We start from the raw sequence: 23,304 nt of genomic DNA, 5'->3' as shown, positions 1-23,304 counted from the left end.
TGCTGCTGGAAAATAACACCAATTATTAGGCGATGAAGGGAAACGTAAACAGATAATAAAATAGGCAAATGAAACATCTCTTGACTATGTAAGGCCCCTCTAAACTGTTGGGGAAGCTGAAAGGAGAACTCGGTAACCTTCAGCGAGCTCCGCTCAAACCCCAGCATAAGTTCTGGGAACTAAAAGTTGTGCTACTTCCTCGCTTCCTTCACGCAACTGTCCATGGCCGCCTTAAGGGTTACCATCTGCAGGCTATGGACAGGGAGGCGAGGAAGTTTGTGAGAAATGCACTCCATCTTCCCAAGGATACTTCAATCGCTGGCTTTCATGCGTAATGTTACATTCATTTAGCAGGACTAAGTAGGTACAAGTGAATCGGAACTTTTGAGACTAATATAAAGCAACAGAAACTCCAGGGTAATAACGGTTTTCACAGTAGTGAAAGACTTGATGCATATTTAAAGTCATTGTACTTTACTTAACCAAGTCATTGTACTTTACTTAAAAGACATGATTCATCGGAAAGATGAGAGAGATAGTAGGGTAGGTGTTTGTGTGTGTGAAACAAAAAAGAATCCCTTATACTACTACTATTACTACTACTACCAACATCTGAATCTTCAATCCTAAAGTATATGGGCGGGGTGTCTAGTAAAGAAAATCATACACCAGTATAAATGAGTGGGAGGGTCTTCGGTGATGACGTTTCACTAGCCTCCCACCGGGTGCTTACTAAATTTAGCCAAGTTTCCCTTGAAATTTCAGTGATTTACTCCGATAAGTGCCTTAATTATCAACATTAGATATCGGTGCATATTGTTGCCAATTAGTCCGTGGCTTTAAATAGTTATTTCTGAAATAAGATTCACATCAGAGGCTTTGGAAGGATTTTTTCGACGAAAACGTATTAGACACGGCCCCGAAATGCACATTAGTTCAATGCAATAGGGAACTGACAGAAGAATCTGAAGATGAAAAAAAAAGAAAGAAAAAAAAAACCACAGAAGGTGGAGGAGAGAATCTTCATAATTATATTCATCGTAATGAACCTCAACCATTATACTATTAAGAAATGTCTGTGAAAATGTAATATGTAGAATTTACTATAAATATATCGCAAAATAATTAGGAGGTTAATATTAACATTAAAATCTGTACAATTCACCATGCTAACATAATGTAAGATTATAATTGTAATAGATTAGTATCAAGGCCATAGAGTAATTGTACCATTAACCAAATAAAATTGTGGATAAACCAAACTTTATATTACTCTTATTAATACTTAACTTTCTACATTATTCCCTACCATGGTTAGCTAACTAACTACCCTCTCTCTTCTTTCCCCCCATCTTACCTATCAGCTAAAAATAAAAATAAATAAATACCCGAATTAATTTGACAAAGCCCGACATTTACAAAGCCTTGATTTATTTATAAAACCTAACGCATTACGTTTGCCCTAAACACTGTTTGTATCGTGAACAGAATTAGTATTAAAGTAACTACATCGATTACAGCATTCACTTTTAATTTTGAAAAATATTACTATTACCGATAAAACAGTATAAACATAAAAACACTTACTGGAACATAAAACACAACGCTCACAGTCGAAACTGGTACCGGGACCTTTCCGGGTCCTCTCAGGTCAAAAGGTAAAGCAAATACCTCAAGGATACAATACAGGAGTCAGGACCACACAGTTAATCCAATGATCCCACGGTCACTCAGCATGGGACCTCCCCAGGAGGATAGATTTCCTTGGAAACTCACAGGGTAATGACCCCGACCGCTCAACCTAACGTCGAAGTCGCCTCAAGAACCCCGATGCCCACTTAACGACCCATTAAGACTGACCACCGACAGATGCTTGTTACGAACTTTAAACTTACTTACTTATTCACTTGTTACAACTGTAGTTCTGGACAATGTGATTGTAACACGACAGACTAAACATAATATTCAATGTAACACTAATTGTCGTCCCTTTGTGCTATTGTAACACTGAAATCATCGAATACTACTTTTCAGTAAAAAGGATATTGATTTTTATTCTAATTTCGTTCTGTCCGTAATCAATAAAAAAAAATATTATTGTAGGTATATAATTTTGTAATATTTTGGTATTATCCTACTTATTATGTAAATTAAGTGTAATATTTTTCTTATTAAACATAAAAAAATACTACTTTTCCTGATGGAGAATCAAGTTGAAAGCTTTTTTTTTCCAGAACTTTATTAGTAAAATCTGGAAATGTCTGTTTCAAAGCACATTAAATATTTAGTGACTATTTTATTTACAATAATTCATAGAATGTTGCCGGATATATATGAATATAGACTAATTTGTGACAACATTTTTTTTTTTTCTAAGATACTCCAAGTTACCAATCTGCAATGACTGGAGCATACAATGCATACGTATGGAAAAGCTCATTCAGTATCTGTTCCATAATATAATTGTCTGTTATATAAGGCATATTTCAATTTTTTTTTTTTTTTTTTTTTTTTTTTTTTTTTTTTTTTGACTCTTTAGGTGCGGTTAGCGATACATTCACCCTCAAGATCAGTCTGCCTTCAGGAGTCCTATTCTTAATGCACATTATTCGGCGTCAGTGACCCTGGTAGTTGTGAGGCCAGATAACTCACAATCAATCAATTATTGCAAATATTAAGTCCCTGGGAAAGGGGGCAGGGCTACATTTATAACAGGTATCCTAACCGTATGATAATTTCTTCCTTAAAACCTGGGAGTCTGGCAACTGCTCCTCCGTACAAATTTGAATTGCTCCTTGGGAGGAACTAGACCTACTGGACGTTACAGGTATACAGTAATTTTTTTATCTCTCCTATATAATCTTCTTTACTGTTCCCCTAAATATAACCTGTATGCTGTAGCATTTCCGTTCTGTTCTATTCGTTTTAAACCTTTCCTCCAACGGTCAGCAGCATCGACAATAAAATTGCTCAGAGCATAGGGACAATAAAACCTTGACAGAAACTCCATATTTTATTGAAAAAGACGCCTCCTGACCCGTTGCAGTTCTTCCCTCCAGACTTTGTCTCCTTCAGGGCAGCAGGTTGGAGTAATAAGGGAGTGAACGAGAGCCGGTAGTCTGTTGTAGTGATAGTCTGGAGTAATTGGGGAGTAGGTTGGATAGTAAGTCGTACTAGGAGCTGGGATGCTGGGTTCCCGGCGCGTTGGAGGTTTCCTCGTCTTGCCTTCTACTTTCTGGTGTAATGTAGGCCTAACTCCTTCATAATAAAAATATATATAATTACAATAATGTTGAAAAAAGCTGACAAAGTAAGTTTCTATAACAACTGTAATGGAAATCTATAAGATTATGGTGATATGACAATATCTATATAAAACTGAGGACGAAGGAATTTTTCAGAATTCCCCTAAAATGTGTCTATAAGGTTACGAGTATGTAAAAATATAAATAAATTTGCCATATTTCTTTAACTTGCAATGTATTCTGTATATTTCTTCGAATTTTTTTCCCAATTAGATTTATTATTGTAGTTCAATATCTTGTTTCGTTGTCGAGTCACTTAAACGATTAATATAGGCTTATTTACTTCATATACATCATATATATGACTGAGAGAACGTTTAGATGCTATAGGTTATCAATTACCTAATACCCAAGTTATTTTGTTGTACACGTTGACAAAAACGTGTTGTTATAGGCCCACTGAGTCGGTCGAAACAAAGTTTTTGGCATACATAGGACAATATACGATAGAGAGAGAGAGAGAGAGAGAGAGAGAGAGAGAGAGAGAGAGAGAGAGAGAGAGAGAGAAATTACATTCAAACCAAAACTCCGTCAGCAGCTCCTGTTTTGCATGTCGAGACAAGAACTCAAACAGAAGAGTTCACAGTCCCACGGAGGGACATTAATTAAAACAAAGACCTAAACGACACCTGAGTGATGATGGCGAAACTCAGACCGACGTCATTCTCGTGGGAGACTTCAATACAATAAGTTCCTGCTACTTACGATGAATTCCATTCATTTAAATATAGCTCTTAACTGTAACATTGGATATGAAGAACAACTGCTAGCTGCAATCCTTCACGAAGTCCAGGATGTAGAGATTAGTCTCCCAGATGATATCCTCGCACCGAGATATCACTACAAAACTCCACCGCCAGTTAATTGTTAACTACTTAGTTGGCAATTAATTTATTTTTCTTCTACTTACCAACCTTCCTTTCCCCTCCGTTTTCGGCCGCCTCACGTCTAACGACCGACTTGTCTTCAACTGTCACTCAACTACAGCTTAAGCTGTTGCTAAATTTTGTTTGGCAGTTTCTAATTTTTCGTTTTTCTATCATCGATCTCTACCACTAACGATCGGTGCTTTTTTTCTGTATTCGAGTAATGAAATGTGGTACCAGACCTCCATAGAGTTATGAACCCTTTTTTCCGTTTTTCTACGACGATAACTTTTCCGACTTCCTTACTGGCTATCTCTGACTCGCCAGACTCGCTACTATCGATCTTTATCTCCAACTGATGGGTACCTTAGGGTTTAAAAGGGTTTGCTTGTAACCTCACATGTTCATCTTTTCTTTCACTTTTGCAAATGATATCATGTCGCCTGCATATTCCATTGATATCATAGTAAAGGCTCACCACAAACCCTTAAATTCACCTTTCCATCTGCAAAATATTCATGATCTATTGGCTACTCTGTGAGCAAGTGCCCATGCTGGCATAAGGCCAGCTTAATCTCAAACAACAACAACAACAGTCACAGTCCTTTATTCGTCAGAGAATCGAAAGTCAGCTGCCGTGTTCATTGAAGGTTCATTGTTGTTCCTAGTTGTCGGTGTTTATGATTAACCTGGCGCTATGCCTAGCACGGGCTCTTGTTCATTAAGCTGCCCTCAAAATCCTCGTATTCCGGAGAGCATTTCAGTTTCACCACCACCACGAAGGCGTGGCGTTTAAATATCTGCCCTGATGCCAATTTTACAAAAAGGACAACTTTATACGTGTGACAGACCGTTGATTGAATGTCTTTGAGACAAACCCTGAGGTCATATTTAGAAGATTATAGGGGTCGTTTTTCATTTCCAGGAATTTTAATCCCCTTCTTATTCCGCCCTGCTATCTCTCTCTCTCTCTCATCTCCTCTCTCCTCTCTCTCTCGCATCTCTCTCTCTCTCTCTCTCTCTCTCTCTCTTTTCTAAATCTTACAGCTATTTTCTTATTTTAACATTTTAATTATTTTGTCAGTACTTGTAAATGTACATTTATCATTATTACTAAAATAAATTCGATATTTGAAGGTAGTTGATGAATGCTATAGAATTAGGAGATATATTTCTTGTTCATTTTCCGAATTACGAATTAAAAAAACATTGATCTTTGTCGCCTATATATTACTTATTATCTATAACGTGGAGTGTCGTCCTTCTTAAGATTCCAATCAATTATCTTGTCAGAGAGAGAGAGAGAGAGAGAGAGAGAGAGAGATTAAGGAACCAAGATATCTGTAGAAAGAGGAAAGGCCTCCAAATATACCGTGACCACCGGAAGTGCCCCTTGGAGACAGTTTTTAGATGCTTACCAATGGCTTTAAACGCACGAGGATCTGATTGAATTATATGCCATGCTGATAGAAGATCTGATTCCGTTTTTTATTGAAAATAAATAAATAGATTAATAAATAGGTCAATAAATAAATAAATGAATACACTTAAAACTAAAACTTTTTCAGTCATGAACCTGTGTAATTTGTTTAGAATTCTGCGTAACGAAAAAGATGGTATTTGATGTCTGTAATGATAACAATTGTTTTCCTTCTCTGTTGATGCTATAGAATTGGCAGATATGCGGAGATCAACTGACGCGGAGAGCTCATTTCATTTTGGAATGACATGCTAGAACTTGATACCGGTTTGGAATGGGAATGAAACGCCTTAGAGGAGGAGCTATGGTCCCTCCTTGGTTCATTAGGAATGAATTATCGTGCGGATAGGATACCAGTTAAGTTTGCTTTCATTGGGCAAATAAGGATATCGACTCTCGATTCTTAAAAATAAATAAATAAATGAATAACTTTAAAACAACTTTATTTAAGAAACACATCTCATTATAATTAATGGTAGTTTCATGATAATTTTATCAGGAATAGAATATAATATGAAAATATAAATTAAGAAAGGCGATGATATAAATTAAGAAAGGCCATTGCAAAGGGTGGAGAGAGCTTTGTTATGGCGCCAGTGAAACAGACATCCTTTGGTGTAGATAAAACACTACTATGATGTGATTCGCCTGATTGTGGGCATTTACTTTGATTGACGCTACCACCGCGTAGCCAGACTCCACAGTCAGGCATTTCAGGGTAGAAGCATTCGCCAGAAATACAATAAACTTGTTCTCTTCCAGGGGCAGTAATACCCAGTGTTTCGAGTTCAGCTTTTGTACATTTAGCAAATTCTGTAATTTAGTGGTAAACCAGCCTGTATCATAGACTTAAAGTTATTATTATTAAATAAGACTGAGGTTAATAAGTGATCTGTAAATATAAATTATGTTCACAAGTGTTTCTTTTTGTAATAATGACTGATATAAGTCAACATAATTACAATTTAAATCCATTGTCTCAGGTGATAGGGTTAATCCCAAGGTGATAAGACCTACGTAGTGCATAAAATGTAAAGTAGAGTATAAAGACTTTGATACTTATAGGGATATTATATATAAAGGGTTCAACAGGCTTTAGTGGTAAAATGTATTAGACAACCCCATGGCAAAGACATGAAATCACTCAGTCTCAGCACATGGCTACATTGCATGATTATTTCTATTGTATGAGGCATATACGTGCTTCATTGGGTTCATTGGAAAGTGCTTTTCAAGAGCTTTTAACCGATGATAAATTTAACAAAATTTATAATAAACTTAGAAAAGTAGAGTAAAAAAGCGAACCCAGGTAAAATTAATATCTAGATATCTTTACTTAAAACGCTGCAGCATCGTATTTCCTACACGCTTAATTATCTGCATTTAAAAGGGATTTTCAAGAGCTTTCCAATGAGCCTTTAATTATTAAAGGCTGTGGAGAATTTAGGACGACAGAGTACTTTTTTTTTATTATTAAAGTGAGATACATAGGAGTAAATTTACATAGTGAAAGTTGTACATAAACAAAATGAAAATTATTTAAAATTAGAAAATTTTATAAACTATTCATTTTTTCAGAAAAAAATATAACTAATATAATTACAATAATGTTCTGATCTTTCAAAAAGCCAAATTTCTAAAAAGGAACCGTAATTGTTCTTTATCCTATTGTCATCTATTAAATATAAATCTCTCCTGTAATTATTGAAATTATTAATAAGTAACCTTATGATATCATTTGCAACCACATTCAAATCATTTCTAGTACACCATATCGTATATATATAAGAATACAATAAAAATATACACACATTCCTCCTACAATTATCTTTGGTATTGAAGTCAAAATATAAAAATTTCATATTGTTCTCCGGCTCAAAATTACAAATGTTTTCCAGTACACTTCTCAGCCATTTGAAAACTGGTTCAGTTCTTTTACAAAAATAAAAAAAGATCAATAGCACTTTCCTCTATATTACATATTTCACATAAGGAATTGCTGGATCAATTTAAAAAGTGAAGACGTTTTTTCACAGGCCGTCCGCAAGGCGATGTTGTAATAGCTTCATTCAACGTCATCTACATTTAACACGCATGTCCATTCCATGTTTATAGTTCCATGCGTTAAGATCTAAGAAAAAAGTAAAAAGAAACTACTTATTAAAGAAAGACAAACGAGCCTAATAATTATTGGAAGCTATGTGAATCATGAGAAAACCACAGTCCAAAAATATGAATTTACACTTAAAGGATGAAGAGTGATAGTTAACATTTATATTTTATTTAGTTTATACTCAAATATCTTTATTGATGATAATAACGTTTCTAAAAGACAAATTAGCTCTTAACTCCGTTGCTGAGAAGAGAAACAAAGCCAGGAAATACCAAATTGGATTCTAAAAGGTCAAGGAAGTGTATCCACAATCCATGTGTTTCATTTTGACCAAGTGCGCAAGGGAGACAATAATTCTCCAGGAATAATTCCGTCCACGGAGCAACTAAGGCTTAGGGGGAGAAGCCACGGTCAGCTTCCTAAGTTTTACGAAAGGATTATCATGTGGTCAATGTACCAGTTGGGTCTACCGCCTTTTTAGGGATTTAGAATACACTGAGAGTAATGACCTTTAGGATTGAGCTTCCATTAAGAAAAGGACATCCAAAGGAAGAGAAAGTGGCCTCAAGGGCTGAGTGTTGGTATAAAACCTCGATGGCCGATGAAATTCTTATGAAGTCTTGACCTCTGCTCACTTGGTGTCACCATATACGGTCTCCCGTCCCCTTCTACAGGATTACTCTCCGAGTTCGACTTAGGAAATATATTATGGAGTGCGTACAACAAGGTAAATTTCGGATTTTTTCTTTCGGTTTTAAGACTCTATAGTACTATAGTAAGAAATATTACAGTGCGTGTGGGTCTTAACAATTCATTGCAATTTATTCATTAAGTGAATATATTTTTTTCTAAATACAGACCTCGTGTTTCTTAAGGATTACTGATACCTCCATTGAAACAAAATGCTTCATATTATTGCAAACAATCTTGGATGGAGTAACTAATTTCATAGGCATAACATAGTCTCGAGATATGTTTCATTTGCCTATTTTATTATCTGTTTACTTTTTCCTTCATCGCCTAATAGTTGGTCTTATTTTCCAGCAGCAGCAGTTGGTGGAGGAGTGATGGTGGTGATGGTGGTGGTGGAGGACGTTGTCATGACCTGCCTACCGAAAGCTCCCGCGCAAACCGTCGGCGGCGTCTCCGACTGGAGGAAGGACGTGAGGCGAAGGGCGAAGAGGCCCAGGCAGACTTTGGCCGAAGAGGAAGCCGAGAGACTTCGGCAGAAAAGAGGGAGACTCGAGCATCTTGGGGCTGACAAGGGACGAGGAGCCTTCAGCCTTGTGGACTTCTTGGCTGCTCTGCCTCCGCCTCCGTCGCCAACCTTCTCCCCGCCGAAGGAGGAGGAGGAACAGGAGGAAGAAACGGCACCTACAGAAAAACAGTCACTTCGTAGGCCGATCAGACGCCGGTTGGCGTTTTGATTTAATTGTGAATTTCAAAAATTAATTGTAGACCGGGCGCGTTTGTGAATAGGAAGGAATTATCGTAATTATTTTATTTACTATTTATTTGATATTAGATGTAAAAATATATCGCTAATTAAAGTGATCAAAACCTGCTCGGTTTTATTATTTGTACTTAATACCGATTTATTTATTGTATGTTTTAGAAAGACATAATATATGTGTTACACAAATGAATATGGATTTTTACTTAAGTTTCCTGACCAAAAAATAAATGAAAATGAGAGATAAGACATTGAAATACAAATGAGAGTTGCACATTGTGTAGAGCATATGACTATTCTGCCTTTATAGATCTGATATTCCTTTATCACAAGCCATATCTATATGCCCGCATGTCGTCAGATCTATGCAAAAATTGTATTAAACTGAAAAAGATATAAAAACTTTGAACTGATAGGTGGATGAATAACTAATTTGTCTACGTAATAAATAAATTACAATATAGAATTAGCTATCACTATCAAGATCCAAATGGACCTTTAAGTAGAAAATCCCAAATAAGAGATTATAGCTCTTTTGTGAATATTTTCCATACCTTGTGAATAACATTATCAATATTCCGTAGAACAAATAAAGAACGAATGGTCGTTATAACTGCCATCTATTGTCACAGAAGTTTTTAGTTTTTAAACGGGTGTTTGAAGTCCATATGGGAGGAGAAATCATAAACCCTGAGTACAGACTTTAATTCTTCAGTCTAACGTTTACAGCTCACCATGGCGGTAAGGAACCGAATATGTCGCTTCAGTGTAGTGTTAAAACGTGAACTTTTAAAGGTCATTTCGAGTTTATGTCCGAGGAAATGCCATAGATTTTAATGGAGTATCATTTTTCAGCCTAGCTCCACACTAGTGCTAACTACAATTTATCAACAGTTAGGTTAGTAACCTAACATCTATATCCTCTGAAGCCATCACCCGAAACACATTCTATTCATTTAAGAGTTCAGGTTTCGTTATTCCTGTAGCTTCCAGAACAAACTGGTGGCATATTGGGATTAGAAAGTTTGAATTCTGTAGCGTGGGAAAATGCGCAACGGTTATGCCTAAATCCAGCGAGTTTGTGTGTGGTTGTTAAGTGCTCTGGAGTGAAGGATAATCCTTTACTGTGACTTTCAGGTATAAATACGAAATTGCAGATCATTTGTTGATTAAAAGAATAAAAATGATTACGCTTGTGCGCGGTATGTATGAATATGTTTAGTATTAAAACTTTTATAAGATATAGAAGGTGATGATTATATAAATAAAAGGAATTATAATAGAGTATTATAAATCTTACTGATCCTGTTTTGCCCGATTAATACGATACTAGTACAAGCTTCCGACAAATGCAAATTCAAATAGTGTATTGATATAGTATGATACATCAAAGAGAGCTTGTTAGCATGCTAACAGACCCACTCCAAAACTTCTCTAACAAGAGCATTTTTAACTATATTGTGCAGCTGATTCATTACAACCTTAAAGGGTCACAAAAATGACACACAAACTACAAGAATAATTTACACTTTAAAGCCTAATGTCAAATTTGATTTTTTTTTCAAAATTTCCTAATTGTCATTGTTTATTAGATAACTTACCATATCTGCAACATTAGTTATTTTGATATTCCGATACTCATCCATGTTATGTAAAAGAGTATGGGACTTTGGAATAGCGCACAGTTTACAAGGAATAACATCTTTCTTCAATACACTGCCAATAATAATAACCTTATTCTAAACGAAGCCTCATTATAATGAATGATATCCATTCACTTAAGCATACTTTTGTACATGTGCACAGCAAATTGCCTTAGCCATTATGTAATCGATAATATATAGCATCTGGACTTCTGTTCATATATTTGGTACGTATGAAGGAAATAATATCACAGATTTCCAATATATGGGGTTACTGTTTTTAAGGGCATTTTCTTTATATATTTACAGGAGCTACATTACACCAGAAAGAAGACGCCAAGTAGAGGAAACCTCCAACGCCAGAGAATTTGTCCAAAAAGCAGTCAAGACGCCATCCTCCCACCGCCTACCTCTCCAACCTACTCCCCAATTACTCCAGACTACAGAAGACTCCCGGCTCTCGTCTACTCCCAGATTACTCCGCCGTGCTGCCCTGAAGGAGACCAAGTCTGGAGGGAGCGGTGACTCTAGAGACCGCCGGAGGGAGGAACTCCAAGGGGTCAAGAGGCGTTTGCTTTAGTCAACAGTAGTTTGCCAACATTTTATTGCTCTGAAGCTCTAGGCTATTTTATTGTAGACGATGTCTGCCAACCGTTGGAGGAAAAATAAAATTTAATTTCTAATAAAGCCTAGGAGCAAGTTAAGGATAGTTATTATTTAATAGACTTCCAAGAAAGTAAGAAAAAATAACCGAAGCTTCAAGAAATAGATAAGGCTAAGGATTATGCAACAGACTTACAACGGAATGACTCATTCGAAGGAAAAAGTCTTAAAATCAAACTGAAAAAAACCGACACGTTCATGAAATAGCTAATCTTTTTTAAGACTGAAAGAAGTGACTCTTCGAAGGAGTACTAAGTCTAAAATCAGACTTAGACGCAAGTTACTAAAGGCTACTACCAATAGTGCAATAAATAAAGCAGTTACATCAAGTTATGATGAAACTTTTATACTTCTGAACGTAATGATACTTAAAGGAATAAGAGTATTTAGGATTTTAAGGGAAGAAAGTCTACGGGCTTAAACTATGTGATTGTGAGCGTAGGTTTTTTTTTTTTCTTTCTTTTTTTGGTTGTCTAAGATTTTAAGCTATGTGATTCTATACATATTTTTTGAGTTTTCAGCTATTTGAGCCCAGGACTTAAGCTATGTGAGCCAGGGATTTTATTCTATTTCATATATCTAGACCTGCAGTTTTGATTGATAAAGTCTATGCAGTAATAATTGTTGAATTTGTCTCAACATATTTTTTTTATATCAAGTTATGATATCTATAGATTAACCGAGAATCAGTATTTTAAGTTCAATAAAAGAATTTCGCAATTGCATTAACTTATGCTGGTTATTGAACCAACTAACCTACTAAACAAAACAAAAAATGACCTTTGTTAGCAAGTGCTAACATAAGTAAATTTTAACAATTTAAGAGTATATGATTCGGCACAATATATCTCCAGTGAGGGTATGCAGGTGATGATACGGTTCACACCGTCATGGCATATGCCCCGAAATCGTGATCCATTGTCAGTATGTTGCGAGAGTAGTGTGACCTCGCTCCCACAATTCTTGCCCAAGGTACCTTGCTCTTACCCAGCAGCTCGAAGCGTAGTGTTCGACAGCACCAACAGTGGCCACCTGTAAATTGAACATTTCATAAAATTGTTTGTTGATTTTCACTATAAAGTTAAATTTGCAAAGCTTGAATGAAATTAAAAACACAAGCCTCTCTATTAAGCTTCTCAGATTTCTCCATTCTCCTATTTTGCAGAATCCATAAGGATCAACTTCAGCGTCAAAACATATTACGCCAGTAGCCAGGAATACCAGAAAACGGAAAAATGATAAAAGTAATTATTACACCATTGTAATTCAAATGGACTCAATTAGGGATTAGCTAAATAATTCAATAACGTGAAATACAGGAAAACAGAAATTTGAATTATACAATATATTATTCATAGAAGAAGACCCTGGCATAATAATAATCAATGAACACGATATGAAACTAAACTATGAAAATGTTTGGGTGTAATACATACATGCAAGACTTCGCTGATGAAGTCTTTGCAGTAATAGCAATAGCAATCAGGAATAATATTAGACATAAGATAATTGATTTCCAAGACTACTTTTTATTAGTCCCAATTCAAACTAACAAAGGACCGATAGTGATCACGACAGGTTAACAGCCGCCAAGGAGATATTATTTCCCACTTCGGATGTCATGAAGTTATTTAGCAGAAGAGAACCAATCTATCTTATTTCTGATCTACATGCCAGATACCAACTATTTGGATAAACGTATCTAATAACAGAAAAGGAAAGCCATATATGATAAGGAAATAACGAAATTCACCTCAGTATTGCTATTACGAAAGGACCAGCAACCTCCTTTGATCATATACCAATGGTAATCACATTGAACCAAACAAAAACTTCTTTCAGTTTTCTTCTGAAGATTGAAAAAGAAACCCACAAATTCAATTTGTAACTTGTTTACTTCTAAGTATTTACATTTAGTTTTACTCCACACTCGAGTACTTTCAGGCCCTTCTGTGGCCCATTCTCAAGAGATGTTTGGAATGTTAGCCTGGGTCAAGGCCCAGCAGGCTTCTGGAACTTCTTCTCGTTGTGCTGTCATTTATGCGATGGCTGTTCTGGTGAACAGCCATCGCATAAATGACAGCACAACGAGAAGAAGTTCCAGAAGACTGCTGGGCCTTGACCCAGGCTAACATCCCAAACATCTCTTGAGAATGGGCCACAGAAGGGCCTGAAAGTACTCGAGTGTGGAGTAAAACTAAATGTAAATACTTAGAAGTAAACAAGTTACAAATTGAATTTGTGGGTTTCTTTTTCAGTAATCACATTGTCAACTAATCCAATAAATGATTCCATCCTTATAAATACAAAAATATAAAAAGAAAGTTGGGAAAGCTTCAGAAATGAAATAGTAGGAAAAATGAGTAGACAACCAACAATAAACTCAAAATGAAATTAAGATAAGAAATATTAGACAAAGAACTTTAAGAATGGTACAAAAATATAGAAAATAGAGGAAGCTATAAAAAATATACCCACAAATAAATACACTACACTTGCACGCCATGTTAGTAGTGATAAGTTAAAACTAATACAATGGCACTACATACAACATCCAATTTACAGTACTTATAACAGGTTGGAATAACACATTGAAAAGATGTGTATCACTACAAGAGCAGTTAGTACAAGAAAACTCCAAGACTGTATCATCAAAATTGGGAAGACCTAATAAATAATACACAAATACAGTACAATAACCCAATAACTCAGTTTCAAGACGGATGGGAAGCAAAACTAATACATCGCTATACATAAAGCACAGGAATGAGAAAATGTATGATGATCAAGAGAAAAAAGTACTGCACAAGGCCTACTGGCAGGAAATATTCCAGATAACCCAAGAGGATAACCAAAATTTCGACAACCAACATGAGACAATAGCTTAGGAATTCATTGAACAACAGACAGAACAAATCCGCACCATGCAGTTGATATTAACAGATTCGATGAAGACTGCCCACTAACAAGAAAAATAGAGTTGCGGGAAAATAAATTAATAATTAAAGTCTTAAACTAAGGCACCGGGAGGAAGTGGAATTAACAAGGCCATAATTCAAAATTTACCAGAAATTGCATTTGAAAACTTAAGAGACAATTGGGGTCTCACAATGGAACATTTTCCAATTATATTCAAGAATGCAATAATGATTTTGATACCCAAGACAGGAAAAGATACTTGTCTGGTCGAGAATTATAGACCAATATTATATTAAAAATATTTGGTAAAATATCAAAAGAATAATTAACAGATTAAGGTTGTTCCTAGAAGGTAATAAACTGCCCAATATAAACAAATATGGATTTAGAAAAGGAAGAGGAACCCAGATTGCAATAGCAACAATGAGAGAATTAGACTATCATCACAAAGAAGAAAGTACTTATGTAACCTATTATGTAGAGATATATAGCCAAGGCATTTGACAAAGTAAGTATACAAGGAATTCAATACAAAATATAACATCTAAACCTTCTACGCATTTGAGAAAATACTATGCAACTTCATCAAAGATCGAACAGCAGCAATCAATTCACAAAACTACATAGGGAGTCCCACAAGGATCTGTACTCAGTCCAACATTATTCATATTATATATACATCAAATGAGACTCCACCACAAGAGTACTGTACTGATGTCTGCTTTGCAGACGATATAACTCAAATGGTTATACACCCAGAAAAACGTACACGAAGAAGGGACCCAACTTTGAAAAGACAAGTAGCACAAACACCAATAGACCAAATAAAGAATAAATAAGTGGAAAGAAGTGGAATAAAAGTGGAAAACAGACAAATAAATCCAAATTCCAACTGGAATCTATCTGCATGTAAACCTGCACAAATAATATTAGACCAACAACCACTTAATTTGACTAAAAGCGCAAGAATAGCTACTATAGGAATGCAATTCGGACAAAGAGGAATATAAAGACGTGCAGAAAGACTGAGAATAGCAAGAACACAGAATACAAAGCTAAAAAGTGTTAGGAATATGAACACAAATATAAAAATCCATTTCTACAAAAGTCTAATCAGACCAATAATGGAATATTCACCAATACCCAAGTGCTTAGCATCGACCCCAAATATAAGTGCATTAAAGAAAGAAAAAAGATATCAGGGTCTGTAATGAGAAACAATCAAGTATATGATGATCTGAATATAGATCAAATACACAACAAATACAAAGTAGAAGCAATTAATCAGATTATATATACTGGCAACCAGTATATAGTTCAGTGCAATAGAGAACTGACAGAAGAATCTGAGCCAGAAGAGAGAAACTACCCAAACAACAAAGAACACAGATGGTAGAGAAGAATGTCTTCATATATTCATCACGATGAACCTCAACCATTATACTATTAAGAAAGTTTTGTGAAAAATTAATATGTAGAATTTACTAAGTAAATATAATGTAAAATAATTACGATAAGTTAGCATTAAGGTTAAAATTAGAAAATATGAACTTTATCCTAATAGAATGATACTATTAAGAAATAAAATTTCAAATATGTATTCTGTACAATTCACCATGTTAATATAATGTAAGGTCGTTGTTATGGTATGTTAATATTAAGGCCATAGTTAGAAAAATTGTGCCCTTACCCTAATAAAATAGTCGATAAAACATAACCTTACATTAATCTTATTAATACTTAACTTTCTACACTACTCCCAACTAAGGAGAGAAGACATCGTCAGGGTAACTTGTGTTTACTTTCGCTCTGTACTTTGGCCTTTATTTTTTGGTGATGTAATGTACTCAAGCGCTGAGAAAAATGCATGGAGCATCGTGAAGTGATGCGAGTACACAGACTTAGGTGGAAACTTTTATAAGTACGGAAATAGAAACAAAAGTAGACTGGGTATTTGGAAACTTGTTTTTACCTCGAGGCGTTTGCCTTGGGGAAGGTCCATTTTCTATGATAAATTTTACCCGTCCTCTATTGTTGTTTTATGAGATAGAGTACTAAAACATGGATTCGTTTCCAAGCTTTTTATGGAGAAAGGACTCCATTGGTCTATAATTCCTGGGAGGTTATATGTCCATCGAAAATGTATGTATTGTGTTATTCAGAGAATTGAAACTTGATATGCCGACATTTTGTGTGTACAGAATGTAAACGGGAATAAAGTAGTAGTAGTTAAGTTTAGCTCAGAGAACAAGTTCTAGGAAATAGCATGGCAATTTGAGGATAAGCAAATTAAGATAAATGAGGTAGATAGTGTGAAAGTTGTGAATATAAGTACCTCGTATACATAAGTATCGATAAGGAATGCACCATTTGAATTGTCTGATGAATTTATAAATATTATGAGCAGATATGGAAAAGTGGATTCAATAAGAACCAACAGATTCAGTATGGGACCCCTGAAAGGTCTACTGAATGGGATACGGACAATAAAGATGAAGATTAGAGATAAAATTCCTTCATCGATAAGTGTCTGGGTTTAACTTAAGTATATTATATAATGGGCAGAAAAGAACCTGTTGCAGATGCGGACAAGAAGGCCATCTAGTGAAAGATTGTAATATCGATGTTATGGAGGAACTAGTATGTGGAATGAAAAAGACTTCCCTGACATAAGCAGGCAAAGAAATGATAATAAATCAGAAGGATAATGGTGATAATAGAGAACAAATAAGAGAAGGAAATAACATTGAGGGACAAGAGGTAAATGATAGCCAAAGAGGAATTGATATTAGTGAAGATAAAACTGATGTATACGCAAATAGTGAAGCTGGCAAAGGTCCAAGAGGAAATACTCAGGGAAACCAAGAAGGTAAAAAAATAAGGAAGAAGGATTGGAAGAGGGAAATGAAGATTATCGAATGAGTGAAGACAGTGGCGACGAGATGTGTGCTCGTTTGCAGTTATTTCCTGATGAAATTGTGCAAGTAGAAACAGAAGAAGAAGAAGAACTGCACAATGAAGAAATTATAAATAGAAGAAAGGAGGAATACGAAGACGACATGCAAATAATAATCGAAGAAATGATCAACATTGAAGAATACGAGCTGATACCAGCGGAAAAAGAAGTTCATAAAGAAGAAAAGGGTGAAGGTGAAAATGGTTTGGATATTGAGTCTATGAGGAATACTAAAATTCCCGAGGAAACCTTAATAGGGAGTGAAAAGAAAGGCAACAAAAGAACTAAAGGAAAGGGTAATAAGAGTAGGAATGGAGATAAAAGTCAAATACCAGTACGACAAAAATGGCAATCTACTGTTAACGACAGTTCAGGTGTAAAAATGACTATTAAAAACGACAATGGACAGAAATGCTTAAAAGTATTGAATAATAGTGAAGGAGAATGTTTTGTTTTTTCAGAGTTGTCAAACCCCTTAAATGAAAGCCAGGAAATGTTTGCTGATAATGTAGTAGATCAAGGTCTTTCTAGTGATCAGAACTCTGGTAAACACAAACATGATGATGATGATAATAGTAATGGTAAAAATAAATGTTCTAAAATGGCTAAAATAGGTAAATAATTAGTATGCATTTATTTTGATATATCCTGAAAAATGGCTTAAGTTACTGCTTCATGAAATATTTGTGGTTTAGATTACCTTAATAAGCAGTTTTAAGTAAAGATGTTAGTTGATCAATATAAAATTGATGTATTATACCTTCAAGAACATAATATTAAGAGATGGGAATAAGATCAAATATTTAGGTCTTAAATCTTTCGTACAGCATTTGGGATTGAAAGACGCTTGGTTTTCATTGAACAATATCCCCGAATATACTACGTACATTCTAGGTAATTATGCTTCAAGAACTGACCGTGTGTATGTACTAACTTTTATAGTAATATTAAAGAATTTTAAAAATATTCCATTATCTTTAACAGACCATAATATGATATTAACTGAATTTCTGCTTAATCATCTTTGTAAAATAGTAGAGGAATATGGAAGTTAAAAGTTTCATTATTGGAGAGGGACGACTTCATGGAGAAATTTGAAAGATAAGGGCACTTTTTAAAAAATGAAAGAAAATACTCCAACATTATGGAATGGTGGGATACATTTGTGAAACGAAAATTTAGAGCTCTTCATAAGACTGTCTAAACAACCTATACAAGAGAAGTATAGCACTCTAAAATTTTAGCAAAATTATCGTCAATACTTATCAAGTAAAGCTTCAGTTGTTTACAATAAATTTGAAGAAATGAAGGCTATAAAAGATAGAATGAAATCAATAAAAGATGAAATATGTGAAGGTATAAAGATTAGGTTAAGGACAGAAGGGAGAATAAACAGTTTATCTGCACATTTATTAGGTAAAGAGAAACTCAGAGGGAAGCAAATAATATTAGGCAACTGAGGTTAGAAAGCTGTGTGACGCTCGACAACACAGAGGCGATAGTCTGTCACGTAAAGGATCACTATGAAAAACTATTCACAAAGATAAATACTGATGAACAGCTACCAGATAGTTTTCTTATAGGGAGCACAATAACTGATGAGGGCAACGAAACATTATGTAGAAAGGTATCTGTCGAAGAGGTATTAAATACGTTAAAGATTATTAGTAAAGGTAGAACTCCGGGTGAAGATAGTCTTCCCCTGGAATTCTATTTAAAAGACATGGAATGTAATTAAGTCAAGAGTTTTCTGAAATGATTAAGTTTGCGATAGGTTTAGAGACCTTGAATTAGGAAAAAGCCAAAAGAAAGGGTATCATGAAATTAGTACCTAAAAGTGGTGATTTATTCTGTTTAAAAAACTGGAGATATTTCTTTACTGAATACGGATTACAAATGCATTGCAAAAATTTTGGCTAATAGATTAAAAAGTGTTCTTCATAAAGTTATACCACGAGAACAGTTTTGTTCGGTTAAGGGAAGATCAATAGTGAGATGTAATACTCTAATTAGGGATATAACTTATTATGCAAATGAAAATAATTTGGATTTTGCTCTAGTTAACCTGGATTGGAGGAAGGCTTTTGAGAGAGTTAATTTGAGGTTCATGTTTAAAACATTCTCACGGATGGGGTTTTAGCGAGTTGTTTATCATGAAAATTAAAATGCTAAATACTGGATGCCTAAGTGCAGTTTGTGTAAATGAGATTGTTACCGGCTTTTTTCCTGTTGAGAGATCCATAAGCCAGGATGTCCTATGTCAATGATAGCATATATATTGTTCCAAGAATCTCTATACAGAACAAACAAAGCAATGAAATTGTGCCAGTGAATCTCCGTAATGGGTTCCAGTGTTCTGTAGTAGTTTTTGCTGATGACAGCTCTGTTTTTGTTAGTAAAGAAAGAAGTATTAAAGTAGTATTTAGTATCATAAAGCAATTTGAGCTAGCTACTGGTGCAGAACTAAATAGAGATAAGACTTGTGTCCTGGGTTTAGGTAATTGGAAGGACAAAAACGTATGGCCACTTGATTGGATACAACAGAAACATAAGTGTATGGTATTAGGCATATTGATAACCAATGATAATAACGAAATGGTAGAATAAAACTGGGATGCTTTAATCAATAAAGTTAAGGTAAAAATAAATATGCTTTCGACTCGATACTTGTCTTTATATCAAAAGGCTATTCTTGTAAATTCTCTTATTTTAAGTAAAGTCTGGTACATGTGTCATGTATTTCCATTAGGGAAAGAGAAAGGCAAAAATTATAGAACAATCTGTTTACCGGTATTTGTGGTGTGGAAAAAATGTATATCTTAGTTTTACCAGACCACTGAGCTGATTAACAGCTCTCCTAGGGCTGACCCGAAGGATTAGATATTTCCACGTGGCTAGGAACCGATTGGTCACCTAGCAACGGGACCTACAGATTATTGTGGGATCCGAACCACACTTATTCGAGAAATGGATTTTTATCACCAGAAATAAATTCCTCCGATTCCGCGTTAGCCGAGCCGGGATTTGAACTTCACACCACCGGATTGGCAGCCGAGGGCGAAAACCACTTGTCCAGCGAGGATCTGTTAAATGGGATTCCTTGTATCTGCCAAAAACAGAATGTGGTATTGGGGTCATTAAAGAGTTTTATAAAGCAGCAGCAATTTTAACAAGAACGTTCTTGAATATTATGTTATTTGATAGTTATGGACGAGGATAAATTTGTTGTGGGTTGTAGAAGATTGCTTTAATATGTCTTAAGTTGTTACTCCCTTTTTATAATATAATTATTGGTAATGTAAAGAAATTAGTGAGAATGCCTAATTTTCCATACGTCAAAAGTAAGAATATTCATCAGTATTTGATGCCAACCCATAAGCCCATTGTAATTGAGAGGTACCCGTAGCATAACTTGGGGTAATATATGGAGTAACCTATTATGCAAATTCGTTGACTCCTATCAAAGTAGTATTATGTATAGATTTTTGTATGAATCTTTGGCTACTAAGGAAAGACTGAAGATATTGAAAATTGCTGATAATTTTTGCAATAAATGTATGGAAAATGAAAACCATCTGCATGTTCTTTATTTTTGTAAATATGTTAAAATTTGGAAGTAGTTCCAGAATTTGATTGAAGAGGTATGTGATATAAAAGTTCAGTATCCAATGTAAGTATTGATGTTGGATTTAGATTATAAAGAAAAGAAAACTACATTAAGTATACTTATTAATGAGAATGTAAATTGTTTGTGGTATAGCAGAGAAGATGTGTTACCAAGTCAAATAATTTCAATATTAAAATGTAAAATAAAATACACATAATGGGTATTATCAAATGCATATAAACTTGAAAAACATTTCACAAGTACGTGAATATTATTTGAATTCATATAATTAATGTATTTAGTAGGTAATATTTTTTATATAATTATGAACAGTTTGTATATAATTGATATTTGAAATAGAATTTAAATAAATTAAAAAAAAAAACTCTACCATGGTTAAATAACTAACTGCCTTCACTCTTCTTTCACCCATTTTACCTCTCCGCTAAAAAATAAATAAGTAAATAAAAAAATTAGCAAAGCCTGAATTAATTTGGCGAAGACCGACATTAACAAAACCTAACTCATTACCGTTATCATGAACACCATATTTGTATCGTGAACAGAAGTAGTATTAAAGTAAGTACACCGAATACAGCATTCACTTTTAATTTAAAAAATATCACCATAACCAAAAATACAGTATAAATATAAAAACTCTTACTGGAACAAAATACACTAAACGGTCACAGTCGAAATTGGTACCGGGACCTTTCCGGCTCCTCTCAGGTCAAAAGGCAAAGCAAATACCTCAAGGGGACACTACAGGAGTCAGGACCACACAGTTTATTAAATGTTCCTTGGAAACTCGCAGGGTAATGACCCCAACCGCTCAACCTAACGTCGAAGTCGCCTCAAGAACCCCGATGCCGATAAACACTTAACGACCCATTAAGACTGACCACCGACAGATGCTTGTTACGAACTTTAAACTTACTTACTTATTCACTTGTTACAACTGCAGTTCTGGACAATGTGATTGTAACACGACAGACTAAACGTAACATTCGATGTAACACTAATTTGTCGTCTGTTTCTGCTATTGTAATATTGAAATAATCAAATACTACTTTTCAGTAAAAAGGATATTGATCTTTATTCTAATTTTGTTCTGTCTGTAATCAATAATAATTTGTAATTATTGTAGGTATATAATTTTGTAATATTTTGTTGATTTTCTACTTATTATGTAGATGAAGTGTAGTATTTTTCTAATAGAGATCTAAAAAATACTACTTTTCATGATGGAGTATCAAATTCAGAAAATTTTTTTAGAAATTTATTAGTAAAATCTGACAATGTCTGTTCAAAGCACATTAAAGATATAGTGAATTATTTTCTTTACAATGAATCATAGTATGTTGCCGGATATAGGTGAATATAGACTAATTTGTGACAATATTTTTTTTTCTAAGATACTCCAAGTTACCAATCGGCAATGACTGGCAGCATACAATACACACGAATGGAAAAGATCATTCAATAAGTGTTCCTTAAAACAAATGTCTGTCATATGAGGTATATTTCAATGATTTGCTTTTTTTTTTTTATGCTTTAGGTGCGGTTAGCGAAACACTCACCCTCAAGATCAGTCTGCCTTCAGTAGTCCTATTCTTAATGCACATTATTCGGCGTCAGTGACCCTAGTAGTTGTGACGACAGGTAACCCACAATCAACCAATTAATGCACAACATAAATTCCGAGGAAAAGGGGCAGAGCTACATTTATAACAGGTATCCTAACCGTATGATAATTTCTTCCTTAAAACTTGGGAGTCTGGCAACTGCTCCTCCGTACAAATTTGAATTGCTCCGTGGGAGGAACTAGACCTACTGGAGGTTACAGGCACAGTAAATTTTTCTCTCTCCTATTTAATCTTGTTTACTTTTCCCCTAATTATAAACTGTATGTTGTAGCATTTTTGTTCTGTTCTAATTAGGCTAATAGAACTATTATACTGATAATTGTTTAGAAGTTTAGAATTACATAATTGGAAGGAGTAACTGCTATCTTAATTAAGAAAGCAGGAGAGTAAGAAGTAGTCTCTTTAATGAAAGTTGAAAATTTGTAAAGAAATACTCTGTCAGCTTACACTATACGTAGTACTTTTGTTTCTTGTTATTTCTTGTTGTCAGTCGAGTCCGACGTTTGGTGAATCCAGTGATTACAAAGGCATGTGAAGTTTAATTTTATTTTGTGCTAGACAGACATAAAACTCCTCGTATATAAGAAAGTGGTGCAAAGAAACGCAACGTGTCTGAAGCACGTGACAAAAAACGTCTAGAAGCAATGTCAAAA

At 34.7% G+C, this 23,304-nt stretch overlaps 1 long non-coding RNA gene across 1 annotated transcript in view; it reads right to left on the bottom strand.

Moving 5' to 3' along the window:
• The window catches only part of LOC135202666 (uncharacterized), a 227,016-nt gene extending 205,211 nt beyond the window's left edge, over positions 1–21,805 (bottom strand). Inside the window, exons 1-2 of the long non-coding RNA XR_010311775.1 lie at positions 21,670–21,805; positions 12,500–12,555 (exon numbers count right to left, since the gene is read on the bottom strand). This is a non-coding gene — a long non-coding RNA (uncharacterized LOC135202666). The remainder of the gene's footprint in view (positions 1–12,499; positions 12,556–21,669) is intronic.
• Positions 21,806–23,304: the final 1,499 nt, after the last annotated feature.

This window comes from Macrobrachium nipponense, chromosome 33, assembly GCF_015104395.2.
Source record: "Macrobrachium nipponense isolate FS-2020 chromosome 33, ASM1510439v2, whole genome shotgun sequence".
Taxonomy (NCBI): domain Eukaryota; kingdom Metazoa; phylum Arthropoda; class Malacostraca; order Decapoda; family Palaemonidae; genus Macrobrachium; species Macrobrachium nipponense.
The sequence above is the reverse complement of the archived record's forward strand: the minus strand, read 5'-3'. Positions and strand labels throughout refer to the sequence as shown.